General features: G+C 37.1%; 21 non-coding genes across 21 annotated transcripts; all 21 read left to right on the top strand.

Annotated features, from left to right (window-relative positions):
- The first annotated feature begins 793 nt into the window (after positions 1–793).
- Positions 794–866, top strand: TRNAK-UUU (transfer RNA lysine (anticodon UUU)). The gene has a single exon. It is a non-coding gene; the product is annotated as a tRNA-Lys (tRNA).
- Positions 867–1,193: 327 nt separating this feature from the next.
- TRNAR-UCU (transfer RNA arginine (anticodon UCU)) lies at positions 1,194–1,284 on the top strand. Its single transcript is given in 2 exon segments — positions 1,194–1,230; positions 1,250–1,284. It is a non-coding gene; the product is annotated as a tRNA-Arg (tRNA).
- Positions 1,285–3,051: 1,767 nt separating this feature from the next.
- Positions 3,052–3,124, top strand: TRNAK-UUU (transfer RNA lysine (anticodon UUU)). The gene has a single exon. It is a non-coding gene; the product is annotated as a tRNA-Lys (tRNA).
- Positions 3,125–3,451: 327 nt separating this feature from the next.
- TRNAR-UCU (transfer RNA arginine (anticodon UCU)) lies at positions 3,452–3,542 on the top strand. Its single transcript is given in 2 exon segments — positions 3,452–3,488; positions 3,507–3,542. It is a non-coding gene; the product is annotated as a tRNA-Arg (tRNA).
- Positions 3,543–5,061: 1,519 nt separating this feature from the next.
- On the top strand, positions 5,062–5,134 carry TRNAK-UUU (transfer RNA lysine (anticodon UUU)). The gene has a single exon. It is a non-coding gene; the product is annotated as a tRNA-Lys (tRNA).
- A 327-nt stretch (positions 5,135–5,461) lies between these two features.
- TRNAR-UCU (transfer RNA arginine (anticodon UCU)) lies at positions 5,462–5,552 on the top strand. Its single transcript is given in 2 exon segments — positions 5,462–5,498; positions 5,518–5,552. It is a non-coding gene; the product is annotated as a tRNA-Arg (tRNA).
- A 1,919-nt stretch (positions 5,553–7,471) lies between these two features.
- On the top strand, positions 7,472–7,562 carry TRNAR-UCU (transfer RNA arginine (anticodon UCU)). Its single transcript is given in 2 exon segments — positions 7,472–7,508; positions 7,528–7,562. It is a non-coding gene; the product is annotated as a tRNA-Arg (tRNA).
- A 1,519-nt stretch (positions 7,563–9,081) lies between these two features.
- On the top strand, positions 9,082–9,154 carry TRNAK-UUU (transfer RNA lysine (anticodon UUU)). Its single transcript has one exon. It is a non-coding gene; the product is annotated as a tRNA-Lys (tRNA).
- A 327-nt stretch (positions 9,155–9,481) lies between these two features.
- Positions 9,482–9,572, top strand: TRNAR-UCU (transfer RNA arginine (anticodon UCU)). Its single transcript is given in 2 exon segments — positions 9,482–9,518; positions 9,537–9,572. It is a non-coding gene; the product is annotated as a tRNA-Arg (tRNA).
- Positions 9,573–11,090: 1,518 nt separating this feature from the next.
- On the top strand, positions 11,091–11,163 carry TRNAK-UUU (transfer RNA lysine (anticodon UUU)). The gene has a single exon. It is a non-coding gene; the product is annotated as a tRNA-Lys (tRNA).
- A 327-nt stretch (positions 11,164–11,490) lies between these two features.
- Positions 11,491–11,581, top strand: TRNAR-UCU (transfer RNA arginine (anticodon UCU)). Its single transcript is given in 2 exon segments — positions 11,491–11,527; positions 11,546–11,581. It is a non-coding gene; the product is annotated as a tRNA-Arg (tRNA).
- Positions 11,582–13,099: 1,518 nt separating this feature from the next.
- On the top strand, positions 13,100–13,172 carry TRNAK-UUU (transfer RNA lysine (anticodon UUU)). Its single transcript has one exon. It is a non-coding gene; the product is annotated as a tRNA-Lys (tRNA).
- Positions 13,173–15,108: 1,936 nt separating this feature from the next.
- TRNAK-UUU (transfer RNA lysine (anticodon UUU)) lies at positions 15,109–15,181 on the top strand. Its single transcript has one exon. It is a non-coding gene; the product is annotated as a tRNA-Lys (tRNA).
- A 327-nt stretch (positions 15,182–15,508) lies between these two features.
- Positions 15,509–15,599, top strand: TRNAR-UCU (transfer RNA arginine (anticodon UCU)). Its single transcript is given in 2 exon segments — positions 15,509–15,545; positions 15,564–15,599. It is a non-coding gene; the product is annotated as a tRNA-Arg (tRNA).
- Positions 15,600–17,117: 1,518 nt separating this feature from the next.
- On the top strand, positions 17,118–17,190 carry TRNAK-UUU (transfer RNA lysine (anticodon UUU)). The gene has a single exon. It is a non-coding gene; the product is annotated as a tRNA-Lys (tRNA).
- A 1,936-nt stretch (positions 17,191–19,126) lies between these two features.
- Positions 19,127–19,199, top strand: TRNAK-UUU (transfer RNA lysine (anticodon UUU)). Its single transcript has one exon. It is a non-coding gene; the product is annotated as a tRNA-Lys (tRNA).
- A 327-nt stretch (positions 19,200–19,526) lies between these two features.
- TRNAR-UCU (transfer RNA arginine (anticodon UCU)) lies at positions 19,527–19,617 on the top strand. Its single transcript is given in 2 exon segments — positions 19,527–19,563; positions 19,582–19,617. It is a non-coding gene; the product is annotated as a tRNA-Arg (tRNA).
- Positions 19,618–21,140: 1,523 nt separating this feature from the next.
- TRNAK-UUU (transfer RNA lysine (anticodon UUU)) lies at positions 21,141–21,213 on the top strand. The gene has a single exon. It is a non-coding gene; the product is annotated as a tRNA-Lys (tRNA).
- Positions 21,214–21,540: 327 nt separating this feature from the next.
- TRNAR-UCU (transfer RNA arginine (anticodon UCU)) lies at positions 21,541–21,631 on the top strand. The gene is given in 2 exon segments: positions 21,541–21,577; positions 21,596–21,631. It is a non-coding gene; the product is annotated as a tRNA-Arg (tRNA).
- A 1,518-nt stretch (positions 21,632–23,149) lies between these two features.
- Positions 23,150–23,222, top strand: TRNAK-UUU (transfer RNA lysine (anticodon UUU)). Its single transcript has one exon. It is a non-coding gene; the product is annotated as a tRNA-Lys (tRNA).
- Positions 23,223–23,549: 327 nt separating this feature from the next.
- Positions 23,550–23,640, top strand: TRNAR-UCU (transfer RNA arginine (anticodon UCU)). Its single transcript is given in 2 exon segments — positions 23,550–23,586; positions 23,606–23,640. It is a non-coding gene; the product is annotated as a tRNA-Arg (tRNA).
- The last annotated feature ends 1,357 nt before the right edge of the window (positions 23,641–24,997 follow it).

Here is a 24,997-nt window from a genome sequence, read left to right on the forward strand (position 1 = left end):
TGTAAGGTAGTGTCCGATTAACTTGATAAAGTTGGTCAACAGCTGATAGGTCATCTTTTTATTTGTGAATCTCTGATCACCGTGTTGAATCAGGTCGGATCTCTAGTGCAATGGATAGCGGCTTGGAGTCCTAGACGAATGTAGCAAAAGCATTCAAAGGCTTTGTGTTCAAACACCAGCTGGGTCAATTTTATCCCTCCTCTTATTTTATAACTAATTGAAACAGTAACAAGCAATGGCTGCGTCTGCATCACCAGAAACATTTACCAAAATGGCAGAGAAAGAAAGTCTACTTAAACAGAGACTGTTTGCTTTGAAAACATTGCATAATCTATGCCCAAGAGGAAATTCCCCAAGATACTGCTGAAAATGTATGTAATTTAGTAGGTAGTAATACTATTTGGCACTTTATTGATTTCACAATGTCATTTTAGACACATGATTTCTAAGTCAGCCGAAAATGAGATAGTACAAATTTCAGGATTTAAAATGGATTACGTGTGCTGCTGAAATTTCAAATGCTTAACACCTTCAATGCTACAGGAGATTTTCCTCCTGTGCTGAATGATCTGTAAATCCATTGTTCATGACGAGCTCAGCTCGTCATAAGCACACGACAAGTGTACTGCACGACGAGCTGAGCTCGTCATGAGCATGGAAGGGGTTAAAACATCAATTTGTTATTAAACTCTACAAATTTGATTGCTAATATATGTAACCATATTAATACACAGAGTGTAGGTCAGTGTACGTCCACATTTGTTTAGCTGATTTTAAGACAGAGTATAGCAGAGCCTGGATAGCTCAGTCGGTAGAGCATCAGACTTTTAATCTGAGGGTCCAGGGTTCAAGTCCCTGTTCAGGCGGGTGCTTCCTTTAAAGAAAAATTACTCTAATTGGATGCTCTTTTTGTGTTCCCCTGCATGACGAATAAGATATTCCATTACTAAAATTGCAAAAACGTCTTTCATGGAGTTGTGAAATGCACATCTGCCTCATATATCATGTGCCATTTGACTAAACTTAAGTCGTACGTAGATTTACCTAAGGTATCATGTAACTTGAGACGGTGAATATAATTTCCCCAATTCAATATTCAAAATAAATCCATGGTTATAGTATCAAATGAACTTTATAAAGCTGATCAACATTATTTCATTTCAGAATATCTCTGCACCTCATCAGAGCGTATTGGCTCTGTGGCGCAATGGATAGCGCATTTGACTTCTAGGTGAATGTAAAAAAGATATTCAAAGGTTGTGGGTTCGAATCCCACCAGAGTCAGTTTTATCCCTATTTATTTCATAACTGTTTAAAAGAGTAATAAACAGTGCATACATGCTTCTGCTTCACCAAAAAGGGCAGTGAAAGGAAGTCTATTTTAAATAGATACTATTCAAGTTACGCAATCTTTGCAGAAGAGGAAATTGGCAGCTGTACTTATGAAAATGTAATTTACTCAGAAGTAAGATTTTGGGCCCTTCCTTAATTTTACAATGTCAATAAAAACATATGAATTCTAAGTCAGCAAAAAAAATTGAGATAGTAGCAATTTCAGGACTTACAATAAGGTTAAATTTACTGAAGAGATTTCAAATGCTTGAAGTACCAATTCATTATTATATTCCGCGTATTCAGTACTTTTTTTTTTTTTTATTTTTTTTTTTATTTAATGTTTTCTATAGCGCGAACATGACCCAGTGTAGGGTATCAGAGCGCTTTACAGTAGCGTATCATCAAAAGAGTACATTAGTGGAAAAACCAGAACATACGAGGACAAAATCAGTCATTACAGAATCACACTTCAGTATAGCATATCAACATATATACAGTCAATATTTGAGTGACCAAGGCATATCTAAATAACAGGATCATCTTAATACCAGTACTTAATACCGGCAACCATCTTAAGAAACGTAGTGATAGTTGGGACACCTCCAAATGTTGATAAGGTCATTTTGTGGAGCGACCTCTCTGAGCCTGGATAGCTCAGTCGGGAGAGCATCAGACTTTTAATCTGAGGGCCCAGGGTTCAAGTCCCTGTTCAGGCGGCTTGGTTAAAGAAAAGGTATATCAATTGCATACTCTTTTCAGGATCCAATGAATGGGGAGTCCTATTAGAGATGTTTCAAAAAAGTCTTAATCAAGTCATTACATACCCATCTGTCTTCTACATTCTTTGACAAGGGTTAAGAAGACTTACCCAAACTGTATCATGTAGTTTGTTGATTATCTTTTACCCAATTCAATGTTCAAAATGTAAGGTAGTGTCCGATTAACTTGATAAAGTTGGTCAACAGCTGATAGGTCATCTTTTTATTTGTGAATCTCTGATCACCGTGTTGAATCAAGTCGGATCTCTAGTGCAATGGATAGCGGCTTGGAGTCCTAGACGAATGTAGCAAAAGCATTCAAAGGCTTTGTGTTCAAACACCAGCTGGGTCAATTTTATCCCTCCTCTTATTTTATAACTAATTGAAACAGTAACAAGCAATGCCTGCGTCTGCATCACCAGAAACATTTACCAAAATGGCAGAGAAAGAAAGTCTACTTAAACAGAGACTGTTTGCTTTGAAAACATTGCATAATCTATGCCCAAGAGGAAATTCCCCAAGATACTGCTGAAAATGTATGTAATTTAGTAGGTAGTAATACTATTTGGCACTTTATTGATTTCACAATGTCATTTTAGACACATGATTTCTAAGTCAGCCGAAAATGAGATAGTCCAAATTTCAGGATTTAAAATGGATTACGTGTGCTGCTGAAATTTCAAATGCTTAACACCTTCAATGCTACAGGAGATTTTCCTCCTGTGCTGAATGATCTGTAAATCCATTGTTCATGACGAGCTCAGCTCGTCATAAGCACACGACAAGTGTACTGCACGAAGAGCTGAGCTCGTCATGAGCATGGAAGGGGTTAAAACATCAATTTGTTATTAAACTCTACAAATTTGATTGCTAATATATGTAACCATATTAATACATAGAGTGTAGGTCAGTGTACGTCCACATTTGTTTAGCTGATTTTAAGACAGAGTATAGCAGAGCCTGGATAGCTCAGTCGGTAGAGCATCAGACTTTTAATCTGAGGGTCCAGGGTTCAAGTCCCTGTTCAGGCGGTTGCTTCCTTTAAAGAAAAATTACTCTAATTGGATGCTCTTTTTGTGTTCCCCTGCATGACGAATAAGATATTCCATTACTAAAATTGCAAAAACGTCTTTCATGGAGTTGTGAAATGCACATCTGCCTCATATATCATGTGCCATTTGACTAAACTTAAGTCGTACGTAGATTTACCTAAGGTATCATGTAACTTGAGACGGTGAATATAATTTCCCCAATTCAATATTCAAAATAAATCCATGGTTATAGTATCAAATGAACTTTATAAAGCTGATCAACATTATTTCATTTCAGAGTATCTCTGCACCTCATCAGAGTGTATTGGCTCTGTGGCGCAATGGATAGCGCATTGGACTTCTAGGTGAATGTAAAAAAGATATTCAAAGGTTGTGGGTTCGAATCCCACCAGAGTCACTTTTATCCCTATTTATTTCATAACTGTCTAAAAGAGTAATAAACAGTGCATGCATGCTTCTGCTTCACGAAAAAGGGCAGTGAAAGGAAGTCTATTTTAAATAGATACTATTCAAATTACGCAATCTTTGCAGAAGAGGAAATTGGCAGCTGTACTTATGAAAATGTAATTTACTCAGAAGTAAGATTTTGGGCCCTTCCTTAATTTTACAATGTCAATAAAAACATATGACTTCTAAGTCAGCAAAAAAAATGAGATAGTAGCAATTTCAGGACTTACAATAAGGTTAAATTTACTGAAGAGATTTCAAATGCTTGAAGTACCAATTCATTATTATATTCCGCGTATTCAGTACTTAATACCGGCAACCATCTTAAGAAACGTAGTGATAGTTGGGACACTTCCAAATGTTGATAAGGTCATTTTGTGGAGCGACCTCTCCGAGCCTGGATAGCTCTGTCGGGAGAGCATCAGACTTTTAATCTGAGGGCCCAGGGTTCAAGTCCCTGTTCAGGCGACTTGGTTAAAGAAAAGGTATATCAATTGCATACTCTTTTCAGGATCCAATGAATGGGGAGTCCTATTAGAGATGTTTCAAAATAGTCTTAATCAAGTCATTACATACCCATCTGTCTTCTACATTCTTTGACAAGGGTTAAGAAGACTTACCCAAACTGTATCATGTAGTTTGACATGTTGATTATCTTTTACCCAATTCAATGTTCAAAATGTAAGGTAGTGTCCGATTAACTTGATAAAGTTGGTCAACAGCTGATAGGTCATCTTTTTATTTGTGAATCTCTGATCACCGTGTTGAATCAGGTCGGATCTCTAGTGCAATGGATAGCGGCTTGGAGTCCTAGACGAATGTAGCAAAAGCATTCAAAGGCTTTGTGTTCAAACACCAGCTGGGTCAATTTTATCCCTCCTCTTATTTTATAACTAATTGAAACAGTAACAAGCAATGCCTGCGTCTGCATCACCAGAAACATTTACCAACATGGCAGTGAAAGAAAGTCTACTTAAACAGAGACTGTTTGCTTTGAAAACATTGCATAATCTATGCCCAAGAGGAAATTCCCAAAGATACTGCTGAAAATGTAATTTAGTAGGTAGTAATAGTATTTGGCACTTTATTGATTTCACAATGTCATTTTAGACACATGATTTCTAAGTCAGCCGAAAATGAGATAGTCCAAATTTCAGGATTTAAAATGGATTACGTGTGCTGCTGAAATTTCAAATGCTTAACACCTTCAATGCTACAGGAGATTTTCCTCCTGTGCTGAATGATCTGTAAATCCATTGTTCATGACGAGCTCAGCTCGTCATAAGCACACGACAAGTGTACTGCACGACGAGCTGAGCTCGTCATGAGCATGGAAGGGGTTAAAACATCAATTTGTTATTAAACTCTACAAATTTGATTGCTAATATATGTAACCATATTAATACACAGAGTGTAGGTCAGTGTACGTCCACATTTGTTTAGCTGATTTTAAGACAGAGTATAGCAGAGCCTGGATAGCTCAGTCGGTAGAGCATCAGACTTTTAATCTGAGGGTTCAGGGTTCAAGTCCCTGTTCAGGCGGGTGCTTCCTTTAAAGAAAAATTACTCTAATTGGATGCTCTTTTTGTGTTCCCCTGCATGACGAATAAGATATTCCATTACTAAAATTGCAAAAACGTCTTTCATGGAGTTGTGAAATGCACATCTGCCTCATATATCATGTGCCATTTGACTAAACTTAAGTCGTACGTAGATTTACCTAAGGTATCATGTAACTTGAGACGGTGAATATAATTTCCCCAATTCAATATTCAAAATAAATCCATGGTTATAGTATCAAAAGAACTTTATAAAGCTGATCAACATTATTTCATTTCAGAATATCTCTGCACCTCATCAGAGCGTATTGGCTCTGTGGCGCAATGGATAGCGCATTTGACTTCTAGGTGAATGTAAAAAAGATATTCAAAGGTTGTGGGTTCGAATCCCACCAGAGTCAGTTTTATCCCTATTTATTTCATAACTGTTTAAAAGAGTAATAAACAGTGCATACATGCTTCTGCTTCACCAAAAAGGGCAGTGAAAGGAAGTCTATTTTAAATAGATACTATTCAAGTTACGCAATCTTTGCAGAAGAGGAAATTGGCAGCTGTACTTATGAAAATGTAATTTACTCAGAAGTAAGATTTTGGGCCCTTCCTTAATTTTACAATGTCAATAAAAACATATGAATTCTAAGTCAGCAAAAAAAATTGAGATAGTAGCAATTTCAGGACTTACAATAAGGTTAAATTTACTGAAGAGATTTCAAATGCTTGAAGTACCAATTCATTATTATATTCCGCGTATTCAGTACTTAATACCGGCAACCATCTTAAGAAACGTAGTGATAGTTGGGACACCTCCAAATGTTGATAAGGTCATTTTGTGGAGCGACCTCTCTGAGCCTGGATAGCTCAGTCGGGAGAGCATCAGACTTTTAATCTGAGGGCCCAGGGTTCAAGTCCCTGTTCAGGCGGCTTGGTTAAAGAAAAGGTATATCAATTGCATACTCTTTTCAGGATCCAATGAATGGGGAGTCCTATTAGAGATGTTTCAAAAAAGTCTTAATCAAGTCATTACATACCCATCTGTCTTCTACATTCTTTGACAAGGGTTAAGAAGACTTACCCAAACTGTATCATGTAGTTTGTTGATTATCTTTTACCCAATTCAATGTTCAAAATGTAAGGTAGTGTCCGATTAACTTGATAAAGTTGGTCAACAGCTGATAGGTCATCTTTTTATTTGTGAATCTCTGATCACCGTGTTGAATCAGGTCGGATCTCTAGTGCAATGGATAGCGGCTTGGAGTCCTAGACGAATGTAGCAAAAGCATTCAAAGGCTTTGTGTTCAAACACCAGCTGGGTCAATTTTATCCCTCCTCTTATTTTATAACTAATTGAAACAGTAACAAGCAATGCCTGCGTCTGCATCACCAGAAACATTTACCAAAATGGCAGAGAAAGAAAGTCTACTTAAACAGAGACTGTTTGCTTTGAAAACATTGCATAATCTATGCCCAAGAGGAAATTCCCCAAGATACTGCTGAAAATGTATGTAATTTAGTAGGTAGTAATACTATTTGGCACTTTATTGATTTCACAATGTCATTTTAGACACATGATTTCTAAGTCAGCCGAAAATGAGATAGTACAAATTTCAGGATTTAAAATGGATTACGTGTGCTGCTGAAATTTCAAATGCTTAACACCTTCAATGCTACAGGAGATTTTCCTCCTGTGCTGAATGATCTGTAAATCCATTGTTCATGACGAGCTCAGCTCGTCATAAGCACACGACAAGTGTACTGCACGAAGAGCTGAGCTCGTCATGAGCATGGAAGGGGTTAAAACATCAATTTGTTATTAAACTCTACAAATTTGATTGCTAATATATGTAACCATATTAATACATAGAGTGTAGGTCAGTGTACGTCCACATTTGTTTAGCTGATTTTAAGACAGAGTATAGCAGATCCTGGATAGCTCAGTCGGTAGAGCATCAGACTTTTAATCTGAGGGTCCAGGGTTCAAGTCCCTGTTCAGGCGGTTGCTTCCTTTAAAGAAAAATTACTCTAATTGGATGCTCTTTTTGTGTTCCCCTGCATGACGAATAAGATATTCCATTACTAAAATTGCAAAAACGTCTTTCATGGAGTTGTGAAATGCACATCTGCCTCATATATCATGTGCCATTTGACTAAACTTAAGTCGTACGTAGATTTACCTAAGGTATCATGTAACTTGAGACGGTGAATATAATTTCCCCAATTCAATATTCAAAATAAATCCATGGTTATAGTATCAAATGAACTTTATAAAGCTGATCAACATTATTTCATTTCAGAATATCTCTGCACCTCATCAGAGCGTATTGGCTCTGTGGCGCAATGGATAGCGCATTTGACTTCTAGGTGAATGTAAAAAAGATATTCAAAGGTTGTGGGTTCGAATCCCACCAGAGTCAGTTTTATCCCTATTTATTTCATAACTGTTTAAAAGAGTAATAAACAGTGCATACATGCTTCTGCTTCACCAAAAAGGGCAGTGAAAGGAAGTCTATTTTAAATAGATACTATTCAAGTTACGCAATCTTTGCAGAAGAGGAAATTGGCAGCTGTACTTATGAAAATGTAATTTACTCAGAAGTAAGATTTTGGGCCCTTCCTTAATTTTACAATGTCAATAAAAACATATGAATTCTAAGTCAGCAAAAAAAATTGAGATAGTAGCAATTTCAGGACTTACAATAAGGTTAAATTTACTGAAGAGATTTCAAATGCTTGAAGTACCAATTCATTATTATATTCCGCGTATTCAGTACTTAATACCGGCAACCATCTTAAGAAACGTAGTGATAGTTGAGACACCTCCAAATGTTGATAAGGTCATTTTGTGGAGCGACCTCTCTGAGCCTGGATAGCTCAGTCGGGAGAGCATCAGACTTTTCATCTGAGGGCCCAGGGTTCAAGTCCCTGTTCAGGCGGCTTGGTTAAAGAAAAGGTATATCAATTGCATACTCTTTTCAGGATCCAATGAATGGGGAGTCCTATTAGAGATGTTTCAAAAAAGTCTTAATCAAGTCATTACATACCCATCTGTCTTCTACATTCTTTGACAAGGGTTAAGAAGACTTACCCAAACTGTATCATGTAGTTTGTTGATTATCTTTTACCCAATTCAATGTTCAAAATGTAAGGTAGTGTCCGATTAACTTGATAAAGTTGGTCAACAGCTGATAGGTCATCTTTTTATTTGTGAATCTCTGATCACCGTGTTGAATCAGGTCGGATCTCTAGTGCAATGGATAGCGGCTTGGAGTCCTAGACGAATGTAGCAAAAGCATTCAAAGGCTTTGTGTTCAAACACCAGCTGGGTCAATTTTATCCCTCCTCTTATTTTATAACTAATTGAAACAGTAACAAGCAATGCCTGCGTCTGCATCACCAGAAACATTTACCAAAATGGCAGAGAAAGAAAGTCTACTTAAACAGAGACTGTTTGCTTTAAAAACATTGCATAATCTATGCCCAAGAGGAAATTCCCCAAGATACTGCTGAAAATGTATGTAATTTAGTAGGTAGTAATACTATTTGGCACTTTATTGATTTCACAATGTCATTTTAGACACATGATTTCTAAGTCAGCCGAAAATGAGATAGTACAAATTTCAGGATTTAAAATGGATTACGTGTGCTGCTGAAATTTCAAATGCTTAACACCTTCAATGCTACAGGAGATTTTCCTCCTGTGCTGAATGATCTGTAAATCCATTGTTCATGACGAGCTCAGCTCGTCATAAGCACACGACAAGTGTACTGCACGAAGAGCTGAGCTCGTCATGAGCATGGAAGGGGTTAAAACATCAATTTGTTATTAAACTCTACAAATTTGATTGCTAATATATGTAACCATATTAATACATAGAGTGTAGGTCAGTGTACGTCCACATTTGTTTAGCTGATTTTAAGACAGAGTATAGCAGAGCCTGGATAGCTCAGTCGGTAGAGCATCAGACTTTTAATCTGAGGGTCCAGGGTTCAAGTCCCTGTTCAGGCGGTTGCTTCCTTTAAAGAAAAATTACTCTAATTGGATGCTCTTTTTGTGTTCCCCTGCATGACGAATAAGATATTCCATTACTAAAATTGCAAAAACGTCTTTCATGGAGTTGTGAAATGCACATCTGCCTCATATATCATGTGCCATTTGACTAAACTTAAGTCGTACGTAGACTTACCTAAGGTATCATGTAACTTGAGACGGTGAATATAATTTCCCCAATTCAATATTCAAAATAAATCCATGGTTATAGTATCAAATGAACTTTATAAAGCTGATCAACATTATTTCATTTCAGAATATCTCTGCACCTAATCTGAGCGTATTGGCTCTGTGGCGCAATGGATAGCGCATTGGACTTCTAGGTGAATGTAAAAAAGATATTCAAAGGTTGTGGGTTCGAATCCCACCAGAGTCACTTTTATCCCTATTTATTTCATAACTGTTTAAAAGAGTAATAAACAGTGCATGCATGCTTCTGCTTCACCAAAAAGGGCAGTGAAAGGAAGTCTATTTTAAATAGATACTATTCAAATTACGCAATCTTTGCAGAAGAGGAAATTGGCAGCTGTACTTATGAAAATGTAATTTACTCAGAAGTAAGATTTTGGGCCCTTCCTTAATTTTACAATGTCAATAAAAACATATGACTTCTAAGTCAGCAAAAAAAATGAGATAGTAGCAATTTCAGGACTTACAATAAGGTTAAATTTACTGAAGAGATTTCAAATGCTTGAAGTACCAATTCATTATTATATTCCGCGTATTCAGTACTTAATACCGGCAACCATCTTAAGAAACGTAGTGATAGTTGGGACACTTCCAAATGTTGATAAGGTCATTTTGTGGAGTGCCCTCTCCAAGCCTGGATAGCTCAGTCGGGAGAGCATCAGACTTTTAATCTGAGGGCCCAGGGTTCAAGTCCCTGTTCAGGCGGCTTGGTTAAAGAAAAGGTATATCAATTGCATACTCTTTTCAGGATCCAATGAATGGGGAGTCCTATTAGAGATGTTTCAAAAAAGTCTTAATCAAGTCATTACATACCCATCTGTCTTCTACATTCTTTGACAAGGGTTAAGAAGACTTACCCAAACTGTATCATGTAGTTTGTTGATTATCTTTTACCCAATTCAATGTTCAAAATGTAAGGTAGTGTCCGATTAACTTGAGAAAGTTGGTCAACAGCTGATAGGTCATCTTTTTATTTGTGAATCTCTGATCACCGTGTTGAATCAGGTCGGATCTCTAGTGCAATGGATAGCGGCTTGGAGTCCTAGACGAATGTAGCAAAAGCATTCAAAGGCTTTGTGTTCAAACACCAGCTGGGTCAATTTTATCCCTCCTCTTATTTTATAACTAATTGAAACAGTAACAAGCAATGCCTGCGTCTGCATCACCAGAAACATTTACCAAAATGGCAGTGAAAGAAAGTCTACTTAAACAGAGACTGTTTGCTTTGAAAACATTGCATAATCTATGCCCAAGAGGAAGTTCCCAAAGAAACTGCTGAAAATGTATGTAATTTAGTAGGTAGTAATAGTATTTGGCACTTTATTGATTTCACAAGGTCATTTTAGACACATGATTTCTAAGTCAGCCGAAAATGAGATAGTACAAATTTCAGGATTTAAAATGGATTACGTGTGCTGCTGAAATTTCAAATGCTTAACACCTTCAATGCTACAGGAGATTTTCCTCCTGTGCTGAATGATCTGTAAATCCATTGTTCATGACGAGCTCAGCTCGTCATAAGCACATGACAAGTGTACTGCACGACGAGCTGAGCTCGTCATGAGCATGGAAGGGGTTAAAACATCAATTTGTTATTAAACTCTACAAATTTGATTGCTAATATATGTAACCATATTAATACACAGAGTGTAGGTCAGTGTACGTCCACATTTGTTTAGCTGATTTTAAGACAGAGTATAGCAGAGCCTGGATAGCTCAGTCGGTAGAGCATCAGACTTTTAATCTGAGGGTCCAGGGTTCAAGTCCCTGTTCAGGCGGTTGCTTCCTTTAAAGAAAAATTACTCGAATTGGATGCTCTTTTTGTGTTCCCCTGCATGACGAATAAGATATTCCATTACTAAGATTGCAAAAACGTCTTTCATGGAGTTGTGAAATGCACATCTGCCTCATATATCATGTGCCATTTGACTAAACTTAAGTCGTACGTAGACTTACCTAAGGTATCATGTAACTTGAGACGGTGAATATAATTTCCCCAATTCAATATTCAAAATAAATCCATGGTTATAGTATCAAATGAACTTTATAAAGCTGATCAACATTATTTCATTTCAGAATATCTCTGCACCTAATCAGAGCGTATTGGCTCTGTGGCGCAATGGATAGCGCATTGGACTTCTAGGTGAATGTAAAAAAGATATTCAAAGGTTGTGGGTTCGAATCCCACCAGAGTCAGTTTTATCCCTATTTATTTCATAACTGTTTAAAAGAGTAATAAACAGTGCATGCATGCTTCTGCTTCACCAAAAAGGGCAGTGAAAGGAAGTCTATTTTAAATAGATACTATTCAAATTACGCAATCTTTGCAGAAGAGGAAATTGGCAGCTGTACTTATGAAAATGTAATTTACTCAGAAGTAAGATTTTGGGCCCTTCCTTAATTTTACAATGTCAATAAAAACATATGACTTCTAAGTCAGCAAAAAAAATGAGATAGTAGCAATTTCAGGACTTACAATAAGGTTAAATTTACTGAAGAGATTTCAAATGCTTGAAGTACCAATTCATTATTATATTCCGCGTATTCAGTACTTAATACCGGCAACCATCTTAAGAAACGTAGTGATAGTTGGGACACTTCCAAATGTTGATAAGGTCATTTTGTGGAGCGCCCTCTCCAAGCCTGGATAGCTCAGTCGGGAGAGCATCAGACTTTTAATCTGAGGGCCCAGGGTTCAAGTCCCTGTTCAGGCGGCTTGGTTAAAGAAAAGGTATATCAATTGCATACTCTTTTCAGGATCCAATGAATGGGGAGTCCTATTAGAGATGTTTCAAAAAAGTCTTAATCAAGTCATTACATACCCATCTGTCTTCTACATTCTTTGACAAGGGTTAAGAAGACTTACCCAAACTGTATCATGTAGTTTGTTGATTATCTTTTACCCAATTCAATGTTCAAAATGTAAGGTAGTGTCCGATTAACTTGAGAAAGTTGGTCAACAGCTGATAGGTCATCTTTTTATTTGTGAATCTCTGATCACCGTGTTGAATCAGGTCGGATCTCTAGTGCAATGGATAGCGGCTTGGAGTCCTAGACGAATGTAGCAAAAGCATTCAAAGGCTTTGTGTTCAAACACCAGCTGGGTCAATTTTATCCCTCCTCTTATTTTATAACTAATTGAAACAGTAACAAGCAATGCCTGCGTCTGCATCACCAGAAACATTTACCAAAATGGCAGTGAAAGAAAGTCTACTTAAACAGAGACTGTTTGCTTTGAAAACATTGCATAATCTATGCCCAAGAGGAAGTTCCCAAAGAAACTGCTGAAAATGTATGTAATTTAGTAGGTAGTAATAGTATTTGGCACTTTATTGATTTCACAAGGTCATTTTAGACACATGACTTCTAAGTCAGCCGAAAATGAGATAGTACAAATTTTAGGATTTAAAATGGATTACGTGTGCTGCTGAAATTTCAAATGCTTAACACCTTCAATGCTACAGGAGATTTTCCTCCTGTGCTGAATGATCTGTAAATCCATTGTTCATGACGAGCTCAGCTCGTCATAAGCACATGACAAGTGTACTGCACGACGAGCTGAGCTCGTCATGAGCATGGAAGGGGTTAAAACATCAATTTGTTATTAAACTCTACAAATTTGATTGCTAATATATGTAACCATATTAATACACAGAGTGTAGGTCAGTGTACGTCCACATTTGTTTAGCTGATTTTAAGACAGAGTATAGCAGAGCCTGGATAGCTCAGTCGGTAGAGCATCAGACTTTTAATCTGAGGGTCCAGGGTTCAAGTCCCTGTTCAGGCGGTTGCTTCCTTTAAAGAAAAATTACTCGAATTGGATGCTCTTTTTGTGTTCCCCTGCATGACGAATAAGATATTCCATTACTAAGATTGCAAAAACGTCTTTCATGGAGTTGTGAAATGCACATCTGCCTCATATATCATGTGCCATTTGACTAAACTTAAGTCGTACGTAGACTTACCTAAGGTATCATGTAACTTGAGACGGTGAATATAATTTCCCCAATTCAATATTCAAAATAAATCCATGGTTATAGTATCAAATGAACTTTATAAAGCTGATCAACATTATTTCATTTCAGAATATCTCTGCACCTAATCAGAGCGTATTGGCTCTGTGGCGCAATGGATAGCGCATTGGACTTCTAGGTGAATGTAAAAAAGATATTCAAAGGTTGTGGGTTCGAATCCAACCAGAGTCACTTTTATCCCTATTTATTTCATAACTGTTTAAAAGAGTAATAAACAGTGCATGCATGCTTCTGCTTCACCAAAAAGGGCAGTGAAAGGAAGTCTATTTTAAATAGATACTATTCAAGTTACGCAATCTTTGCAGAAGAGGAAATTGGCAGCTGTACTTATGAAAATGTAATTTACTCAGAAGTAAGATTTTGGGCCCTTCCTTAATTTTACAATGTCAATAAAAACATATGAATTCTAAGTCAGCAAAAAAAATGAGATAGTAGCAATTTCAGGACTTACAATAAGGTTAAATTTACTGAAGAGATTTCAAATGCTTGAAGTACCAATTCATTATTATATTCCGCGTATTCAGTACTTAATACCGGCAACCATCTTAAGAAACGTAGTGATAGTTGGGACACTTCCAAATGTTGATAAGGTCATTTTGTGGAGCGCCCTCTCCAAGCCTGGATAGCTCAGTCGGGAGAGCATCAGACTTTTAATCTGAGGGCCCAGGGTTCAAGTCCCTGTTCAGGCGGCTTGGTTAAAGAAAAGGTATATCAATTGCATACTCTTTTCAGGATCCAATGAATGGGGAGTCCTATTAGAGATGTTTCAAAAAAGTCTTAATCAAGTCATTACATACCCATCTGTCTTCTACATTCTTTGACAAGGGTTAAGAAGACTTACCCAAACTGTATCATGTAGTTTGTTGATTATCTTTTACCCAATTCAATGTTCAAAATGTAAGGTAGTGTCCGATTAACTTGAGAAAGTTGGTCAACAGCTGATAGGTCATCTTTTTATTTGTGAATCTCTGATCACCGTGTTGAATCAGGTCGGATCTCTAGTGCAATGGATAGCGGCTTGGAGTCCTAGACGAATGTAGCAAAAGCATTCAAAGGCTTTGTGTTCAAACACCAGCTGGGTCAATTTTATCCCTCCTCTTATTTTATAACTAATTGAAACAGTAACAAGCAATGCCTGCGTCTGCATCACCAGAAACATTTACCAAAATGGCAGTGAAAGAAAGTCTACTTAAACAGAGACTGTTTGCTTTGAAAACATTGCATAATCTATGCCCAAGAGGAAGTTCCCAAAGAAACTGCTGAAAATGTATGTAATTTAGTAGGTAGTAATAGTATTTGGCACTTTATTGATTTCACAAGGTCATTTTAGACACATGATTTCTAAGTCAGCCGAAAATGAGATAGTACAAATTTCAGGATTTAAAATGGATTACGTGTGCTGCTGAAATTTCAAATGCTTAACACCTTCAATGCTACAGGAGATTTTCCTCCTGTGCTGAATGATCTGTAAATCCATTGTTCATGACGAGCTCAGCTCGTCATAAGCACATGACAAGTGTACTGCACGACGAGCTGAGCTCGTCATGAGCATGGAAGGGGTTAAAACATCAATTTGTTATTAAACTCTACAAATTTGATTGCTAATATATGTAACCATATTAATACACAGAGTGTAGGTCAGTGTACGTCCACATTTGTTTAGCTGATTTTAAGACAGAGTATAGCAGAGCCTGGATAGCTCAGTCGGTAGAGCATCAGACTTTTAATCTGAGGGTCCAGGGTTCAAGTCCCTGTTCAGGCGGTTGCTTCCTTTAAAGAAAAATTACTCGAATTGGATGCTCTTTTTGTGTTCCCCTGCATGACGAATAAGATATTCCATTACTAAGATTGCAAAAACGTCTTTCATGGAGTTGTGAAATGCACATCTGCCTCATATATCATGTGCCATTTGACTAAACTTAAGTCGTACGTAGACTTACCTAAGGTATCATGTAACTTGAGACGGTGAATATAATTTCCCCAATTCAATATTCAAAATAAATCCATGGTTATAGTATCAAATGAACTTTATAAAGCTGATCAACATTATTTCATTTCAGAATATCTCTGCACCTAATCAGAGCGTATTGGCTCTGTGGCGCAATGGATAGCGCATTGGACTTCTAGGTGAATGTAAAAAAGATATTCAAAGGTTGTGGGTTCGAATCCCACCAGAGTCAGTTTTATCCCTATTTATTTCATAACTGTTTAAAAGAGTAATAAACAGTGCATGCATGCTTCTGCTTCACCAAAAAGGGCAGTGAAAGGAAGTCTATTTTAAATAGATACTATTCAAATTACGCAATCTTTGCAGAAGAGGAAATTGGCAGCTGTACTTATGAAAATGTAATTTACTCAGAAGTAAGATTTTGGGCCCTTCCTTAATTTTACAATGTCAATAAAAACATATGACTTCTAAGTCAGCAAAAAAAATGAGATAGTAGCAATTTCAGGACTTACAATAAGGTTAAATTTACTGAAGAGATTTCAAATGCTTGAAGTACCAATTCATTATTATATTCCGCGTATTCAGTACTTAATACCGGCAACCATCTTAAGAAACGTAGTGATAGTTGGGACACTTCCAAATGTTGATAAGGTCATTTTGTGGAGCGCCCTCTCCAAGCCTGGATAGCTCAGTCGGGAGAGCATCAGACTTTTAATCTGAGGGCCCAGGGTTCAAGTCCCTGTTCAGGCGGCTTGGTTAAAGAAAAGGTATATCAATTGCATACTCTTTTCAGGATCCAATGAATGGGGAGTCCTATTAGAGATGTTTCAAAAAAGTCTTAATCAAGTCATTACATACCCATCTGTCTTCTACATTCTTTGACAAGGGTTAAGAAGACTTACCCAAACTGTATCATGTAGTTTGTTGATTATCTTTTACCCAATTCAATGTTCAAAATGTAAGGTAGTGTCCGATTAACTTGAGAAAGTTGGTCAACAGCTGATAGGTCATCTTTTTATTTGTGAATCTCTGATCACCGTGTTGAATCAGGTCGGATCTCTAGTGCAATGGATAGCGGCTTGGAGTCCTAGACGAATGTAGCAAAAGCATTCAAAGGCTTTGTGTTCAAACACCAGCTGGGTCAATTTTATCCCTCCTCTTATTTTATAACTAATTGAAACAGTAACAAGCAATGCCTGCGTCTGCATCACCAGAAACATTTACCAAAATGGCAGTGAAAGAAAGTCTACTTAAACAGAGACTGTTTGCTTTGAAAACATTGCATAATCTATGCCCAAGAGGAAGTTCCCAAAGAAACTGCTGAAAATGTATGTAATTTAGTAGGTAGTAATAATATTTGGCACTTTATTGATTTCACAAGGTCATTTTAGACACATGATTTCTAAGTCAGCCGAAAATGAGATAGGTCAAATTTCAGGATTTAAAATGGATTACGTGTGCTGCTGAAATTTCAAATGCTTAACACCTTCAATGCTACAGGAGATTTTCCTCCTGTGCTGAATGATCTGTAAATCCATTGTTCATGACGAGCTCAGCTCGTCATAAGCACACGACAAGTGTACTGCACGACGAGCTGAGCTCGTCATGAGCATGGAAGGGGTTAAAACATCAATTTGTTATTAAACTCTACAAATTTGATTGCTAATATATGTAACCATATTAATACACAGAGTGTAGGTCAGTGTACGTCCACATTTGTTTAGCTGATTTTAAGACAGAGTATAGCAGAGCCTGGATAGCTCAGTCGGTAGAGCATCAGACTTTTAATCTGAGGGTCCAGGGTTCAAGTCCCTGTTCAGGCGGTTCCTTCCTTTAAAGAAAAATTACTCTAATTGGATGCTCTTTTTGTGTTCCCCTGCATGACGAATAAGATATTCCATTACTAAAATTGCAAAAACGTCTTTCATGGAGTTGTGAAATGCACATCTGCCTCATATATCATGTGCCATTTGACTAAACTTAAGTCGTACGTAGACTTACCTAAAGTATCATGTAACTTGAGACGGTGAATATAATTTCCCCAATTCAATATTCAAAATAAATCCATGGTTATAGTATCAAATGAACTTTATAAAGCTGATCAACATTATTTCATTTCAGAATATCTCTGCACCTCATCAGAGTGTATTGGCTCTGTGGCGCAATGGATAGCGCATTGGACTTCTAGGTGAATGTAAAAAAGATATTCAAAGGTTGTGGGTTCGAATCCAACCAGAGTCACTTTTATCCCTATTTATTTCATAACTGTTTAAAAGAGTAATAAACAGTGCATGCATGCTTCTGCTTCACCAAAAAGGGCAGTGAAAGGAAGTCTATTTTAAATAGATACTATTCAAGTTACGCAATCTTTGCAGAAGAGGAAATTGGCAGCTGTACTTATGAAAATGTAATTTACTCAGAAGTAAGATTTTGGGCCCTTCCTTAATTTTACAATGTCAATAAAAACATATGAATTCTAAGTCAGCAAAAAAAATGAGATAGTAGCAATTTCAGGACTTACAATAAGGTTAAATTTACTGAAGAGATTTCAAATGCTTGAAGTACCAATTCATTATTATATTCCGCGTATTCAGTACTTAATACCGGCAACCATCTTAAGAAACGTAGTGATAGTTGGGACACTTCCAAATGTTGATAAGGTCATTTTGTGGAGCGCCCTCTCCAAGCCTGGATAGCTCAGTCGGGAGAGCATCAGACTTTTAATCTGAGGGCCCAGGGTTCAAGTCCCTGTTCAGGCGGCTTGGTTAAAGAAAAGGTATATCAATTGCATACTCTTTTCAGGATCCAATGAATGGGGAGTCCTATTAGAGATGTTTCAAAAAAGTCTTAATCAAGTCATTACATACCCATCTGTCTTCTACATTCTTTGACAAGGGTTAAGAAGACTTACCCAAACTGTATCATGTAGTTTGTTGATTATCTTTTACCCAATTCAATGTTCAAAATGTAAGGTAGTGTCCGATTAACTTGAGAAAGTTGGTCAACAGCTGATAGGTCATCTTTTTATTTGTGAATCTCTGATCACCGTGTTGAATCAGGTCGGATCTCTAGTGCAATGGATAGCGGCTTGGAGTCCTAGACGAATGTAGCAAAAGCATTCAAAGGCTTTGTGTTCAAACACCAGCTGGGTCAATTTTATCCCTCCTCTTATTTTATAACTAATTGAAACAGTAACAAGCAATGCCTGCGTCTGCATCACCAGAAACATTTACCAAAATGGCAGTGAAAGAAAGTCTACTTAAACAGAGACTGTTTGCTTTGAAAACATTGCATAATCTATGCCCAAGAGGAAGTTCCCAAAGAAACTGCTGAAAATGTATGTAATTTAGTAGGTAGTAATAGTATTTGGCACTTTATTGATTTCACAAGGTCATTTTAGACACATGATTTCTAAGTCAGCCGAAAATGAGATAGTACAAATTTCAGGATTTAAAATGGATTACGTGTGCTGCTGAAATTTCAAATGCTTAACACCTTCAATGCTACAGGAGATTTTCCTCCTGTGCTGAATGATCTGTAAATCCATTGTTCATGACGAGCTCAGCTCGTCATAAGCACATGACAAGTGTACTGCACGACGAGCTGAGCTCGTCATGAGCATGGAAGGGGTTAAAACATCAATTTGTTATTAAACTCTACAAATTTGATTGCTAATATATGTAACCATATTAATACACAGAGTGTAGGTCAGTGTACGTCCACATTTGTTTAGCTGATTTTAAGACAGAGTATAGCAGAGCCTGGATAGCTCAGTCGGTAGAGCATCAGACTTTTAATCTGAGGGTCCAGGGTTCAAGTCCCTGTTCAGGCGGTTGCTTCCTTTAAAGAAAAATTACTCGAATTGGATGCTCTTTTTGTGTTCCCCTGCATGACGAATAAGATATTCCATTACTAAGATTGCAAAAACGTCTTTCATGGAGTTGTGAAATGCACATCTGCCTCATATATCATGTGCCATTTGACTAAACTTAAGTCGTACGTAGACTTACCTAAGGTATCATGTAACTTGAGACGGTGAATATAATTTCCCCAATTCAATATTCAAAATAAATCCATGGTTATAGTATCAAATGAACTTTATAAAGCTGATCAACATTATTTCATTTCAGAATATCTCTGCACCTCATCAGAGTGAATTGGCTCTGTGGTGCAATGGATAGCGCATTGGACTTCTAGGTGAATGTAAAAAAGATATTCAAAGGTTGTGGGTTCGAATCCCACCAGAGTCATTTTTATCCCTATTTATTTCATAACTGTTTAAAAGAGTAATAAACAGTGCATACATGCTTCTGCTTCACCAAAAAGGGCAGTGAAAGGAAGTCTATTTTAAATAGATACTATTCAAGTTACGCAATCTTTGCAGAAGAGGAAATTGGCAGCTGTACTTATGAAAATGTAATTTACTCAGAAGTAAGATTTTGGGCCCTTCCTTAATTTTACAATGTCAATAAAAACATATGAATTCTAAGTCAGCAAAAAAAATTGAGATAGTAGCAATTTCAGGACTTACAATAAGGTTAAATTTACTGAAGAGATTTCAAATGCTTGAAGTACCAATTCATTATTATATTCCGCGTATTCAGTACTTAATACCGGCAACCATCTTAAGAAACGTAGTGATAGTTGGGACACTTCCAAATGTTGATAAGGTCATTTTGTGGAGCGACCTCTCCGAGCCTGGATAGCTCAGTCGGGAGAGCATCAGACTTTTAATCTGAGGGCCCAGGGTTCAAGTCCCTGTTCAGGCGGCTTGGTTAAAGAAAAGGTATATCAATTGCACACTCTTTTCAGGATCCAATGAATGGGGAGTCCTATTAGAGATGTTTCAAAATAGTCTTAATCAAGTCATTACATACCCATCTGTCTTCTACATTCTTTGACAAGGGTTAAGAAGACTTACCCAAACTGTATCATGTAGTTTGACATGTTGATTATCTTTTACCCAATTCAATGTTCAAAATGTAAGGTAGTGTCCGATTAACTTGATAAAGTTGGTCAACAGCTGATAGGTCATCTTTTTATTTGTGAATCTCTGATCACCGTGTTGAATCAGGTCGGATCTCTAGTGCAATGGATAGCGGCTTGGAGTCCTAGACGAATGTAGCAAAAGCATTCAAAGGCTTTGTGTTCAAACACCAGCTGGGTCAATTTTATCCCTCCTCTTATTTTATAACTAATTGAAACAGTAACAAGCAATGCCTGCGTCTGCATCACCAGAAACATTTACCAAAATGGCAGTGAAAGAAAGTCTACTTAAACAGAGACTGTTTGCTTTGAAAACATTGCATAATCTATGCCCAAGAGGAAGTTCCCAAAGAAACTGCTGAAAATGTATGTAATTTAGTAGGTAGTAATAGTATTTGGCACTTTATTGATTTCACAAGGTCATTTTAGACACATGATTTCTAAGTCAGCCGAAAATGAGATAGTACAAATTTCAGGATTTAAAATGGATTATGTGTGCTGCTGAAATTTCAAATGCTTAACACCTTCAATGCTACAGGAGATTTTCCTCCTGTGCTGAATGATCTGTAAATCCATTGTTCATGACGAGCTCAGCTCGTCATAAGCACACGACAAGTGTACTGCACGACGAGCTGAGCTCGTCATGAGCATGGAAGGGGTTAAACATCAATTTGTTATTAAACTCTACAAATTTGATTGCTAATATATGTAACCATATTAATACACAGAGTGTAGGTCAGTGTACGTCCACATTTGTTTAGCTGATTTTAAGACAGAGTACAGCAGAGCCTGGATAGCTCAGTCGGTAGAGCATCAGACTTTTAATCTGAGGGTCCAGGGTTCAAGTCCCTGTTCAGGCGGTTGCTTCCTCTAAAGAAAAATTACTCTAATTGGATGCTCTTTTTGTGTTCCCCTGCATGACGAATAAGATATTCCATTACTAAAATTGCAAAAACGTCTTTCATGGAGTTGTGAAATGCACATCTGCCTCATATATCATGTGCCATTTGACTAAACTTAAGTCGTACGTAGACTTACCTAAGGTATCATGTAACTTGAGACGGTGAATATAATTTCCCCAATTCAATATTCAAAATAAATCCATGGTTATAGTATCAAATGAACTTTATAAAGCTGATCAACATTATTTCATTTCAGAATATCTCTGCACCTCATCAGAGTGTATTGGCTCTGTGGCGCAATGGATAGCGCATTGGACTTCTAGGTGAATGTAAAAAAGATGTTCAAAGGTTGTGGGTTCGAATCCCACCAGAGTCACTTTTATCCCTATTTATTTCATAACTGTTTAAAAGAGTAATAAGCAGTGCATGCATGCTTCTGCTTCACCAAAAAGGGCAGTGAAAGGAAGTCTATTTTAAATAGATACTATTCAAGTTACGCAATCTTTGCAGAAGAGGAAATTGGCAGCTGTACTTATGAAAATGTAATTTACTCAGAAGTAAGATTTTGGGCCCTTCCTTAATTTTACAATGTCAATAAAAACATTTGAATTCTAAGTCAGCAAAAAAAATGAGATAGTAGCAATTTCAGGACTTACAATAAGGTTAAATTTACTGAAGAGATTTCAAATGCTTGAAGTACCAATTCATTATTATATTCCGCGTATTCAGTACTTAATACCGGCAACCATCTTAAGAAACGTAGTGATAGTTGGGACACTTCCAAATGTTGATAAGGTCATTTTGTGGAGCGCCCTCTCCGAGCCTGGATAGCTCAGTCGGGAGAGCATCAGACTTTTAATCTGAGGGCCCAGGGTTCAAGTCCATGTTCAGGCGGCTTGGTTAAAGAAAAGGTATATCAATTGCATACTCTTTTCAGGATCCAATGAATGGGGAGTCCTATTAGAGATGTTTCAAAAAAGTCTTAATCAAGTCATTACATACCCATCTGTCTTCTACATTCTTTGACAAGGGTTAAGAAGACTTACCCAAACTGTATCATGTAGTTTGTTGATTATCTTTTACCCAATTCAATGTTCAAAATGTAAGGTAGTGTCCGATTAACTTGATAAAGTTGGTCAACAGCTGATAGGTCATCTTTTTATTTGTGAATCTCTGATCACCGTGTTGAATCAGGTCGGATCTCTAGTGCAATGGATAGCGGCTTGGAGTCCTAGACGAATGTAGCAAAAGCATTCAAAGGCTTTGTGTTCAAACACCAGCTGGGTCAATTTTATCCCTCCTCTTATTTTATAACTAATTGAAACAGTAACAAGCAATGGCTGCGTCTGCATCACCAGAAACATTTACCAAAATGGCAGAGAAAGAAAGTCTACTTAAACAGAGACTGTTTGCTTTGAAAACATTGCATAATCTATGCCCAAGAGGAAATTCCCCAAGATACTGCTGAAAATGTATGTAATTTAGTAGGTAGTAATACTATTTGGCACTTTATTGATTTCACAATGTCATTTTAGACACATGATTTCTAAGTCAGCCGAAAATGAGATAGTACAAATTTCAGGATTTAAAATGGATTACGTGTGCTGCTGAAATTTCAAATGCTTAACACCTTCAATGCTACAGGAGATTTTCCTCCTGTGCTGAATGATCTGTAAATCCATTGTTCATGACGAGCTCAGCTCGTCATAAGCACACGACAAGTGTACTGCACGACGAGCTGAGCTCGTCATGAGCATGGAAGGGGTTAAAACATCAATTTGTTATTAAACTCTACAAATTTGATTGCTAATATATGTAACCATATTAATACACAGAGTGTAGGTCAGTGTACGTCCACATTTGTTTAGCTGATTTTAAGACAGAGTATAGCAGAGCCTGGATAGCTCAGTCGGTAGAGCATCAGACTTTTAATCTGAGGGTCCAGGGTTCAAGTCCCTGTTCAGGCGGGTGCTTCCTTTAAAGAAAAATTACTCTAATTGGATGCTCTTTTTGTGTTCCCCTGCATGACGAATAAGATATTCCATTACTAAAATTGCAAAAACGTCTTTCATGGAGTTGTGAAATGCACATCTGCCTCATATATCATGTGCCATTTGACTAAACTTAAGTCGTACGTAGATTTACCTAAGGTATCATGTAACTTGAGACGGTGAATATAATTTCCCCAATTCAATATTCAAAATAAATCCATGGTTATAGTATCAAATGAACTTTATAAAGCTGATCAACATTATTTCATTTCAGAATATCTCTGCACCTCATCAGAGCGTATTGGCTCTGTGGCGCAATGGATAGCGCATTTGACTTCTAGGTGAATGTAAAAAAGATATTCAAAGGTTGTGGGTTCGAATCCCACCAGAGTCAGTTTTATCCCTATTTATTTCATAACTGTTTAAAAGAGTAATAAACAGTGCATACATGCTTCTGCTTCACCAAAAAGGGCAGTGAAAGGAAGTCTATTTTAAATAGATACTATTCAAGTTACGCAATCTTTGCAGAAGAGGAAATTGGCAGCTGTACTTATGAAAATGTAATTTACTCAGAAGTAAGATTTTGGGCCCTTCCTTAATTTTACAATGTCAATAAAAACATATGAATTCTAAGTCAGCAAAAAAAATTGAGATAGTAGCAATTTCAGGACTTACAATAAGGTTAAATTTACTGAAGAGATTTCAAATGCTTGAAGTACCAATTCATTATTATATTCCGCGTATTCAGTACTTTTTTTTTTTTTTATTATTTTTTTTATTTAATGTTTTCTATAGCGCGAACATGACCCAGTGTAGGGTATCAGAGCGCTTTACAGTAGCGTATCATCAAAAGAGTACATTAGTGGAAAAACCAGAACATACGAGGACAAAATCAGTCATTACAGAATCACACTTCAGTATAGCATATCAACATATATACAGTCAATATTTGAGTGACCAAGGCATATCTAAATAACAGGATCATCTTAATACCAGTACTTAATACCGGCAACCATCTTAAGAAACGTAGTGATAGTTGGGACACCTCCAAATGTTGATAAGGTCATTTTGTGGAGCGACCTCTCTGAGCCTGGATAGCTCAGTCGGGAGAGCATCAGACTTTTAATCTGAGGGCCCAGGGTTCAAGTCCCTGTTCAGGCGGCTTGGTTAAAGAAAAGGTATATCAATTGCATACTCTTTTCAGGATCCAATGAATGGGGAGTCCTATTAGAGATGTTTCAAAAAAGTCTTAATCAAGTCATTACATACCCATCTGTCTTCTACATTCTTTGACAAGGGTTAAGAAGACTTACCCAAACTGTATCATGTAGTTTGTTGATTATCTTTTACCCAATTCAATGTTCAAAATGTAAGGTAGTGTCCGATTAACTTGATAAAGTTGGTCAACAGCTGATAGGTCATCTTTTTATTTGTGAATCTCTGATCACCGTGTTGAATCAAGTCGGATCTCTAGTGCAATGGATAGCGGCTTGGAGTCCTAGACGAATGTAGCAAAAGCATTCAAAGGCTTTGTGTTCAAACACCAGCTGGGTCAATTTTATCCCTCCTCTTATTTTATAACTAATTGAAACAGTAACAAGCAATGCCTGCGTCTGCATCACCAGAAACATTTACCAAAATGGCAGAGAAAGAAAGTCTACTTAAACAGAGACTGTTTGCTTTGAAAACATTGCATAATCTATGCCCAAGAGGAAATTCCCCAAGATACTGCTGAAAATGTATGTAATTTA

Source organism: Lissotriton helveticus, chromosome 1_1 (assembly GCF_964261635.1).
Source record: "Lissotriton helveticus chromosome 1_1, aLisHel1.1, whole genome shotgun sequence".
NCBI lineage: Eukaryota > Metazoa > Chordata > Amphibia > Caudata > Salamandridae > Lissotriton > Lissotriton helveticus.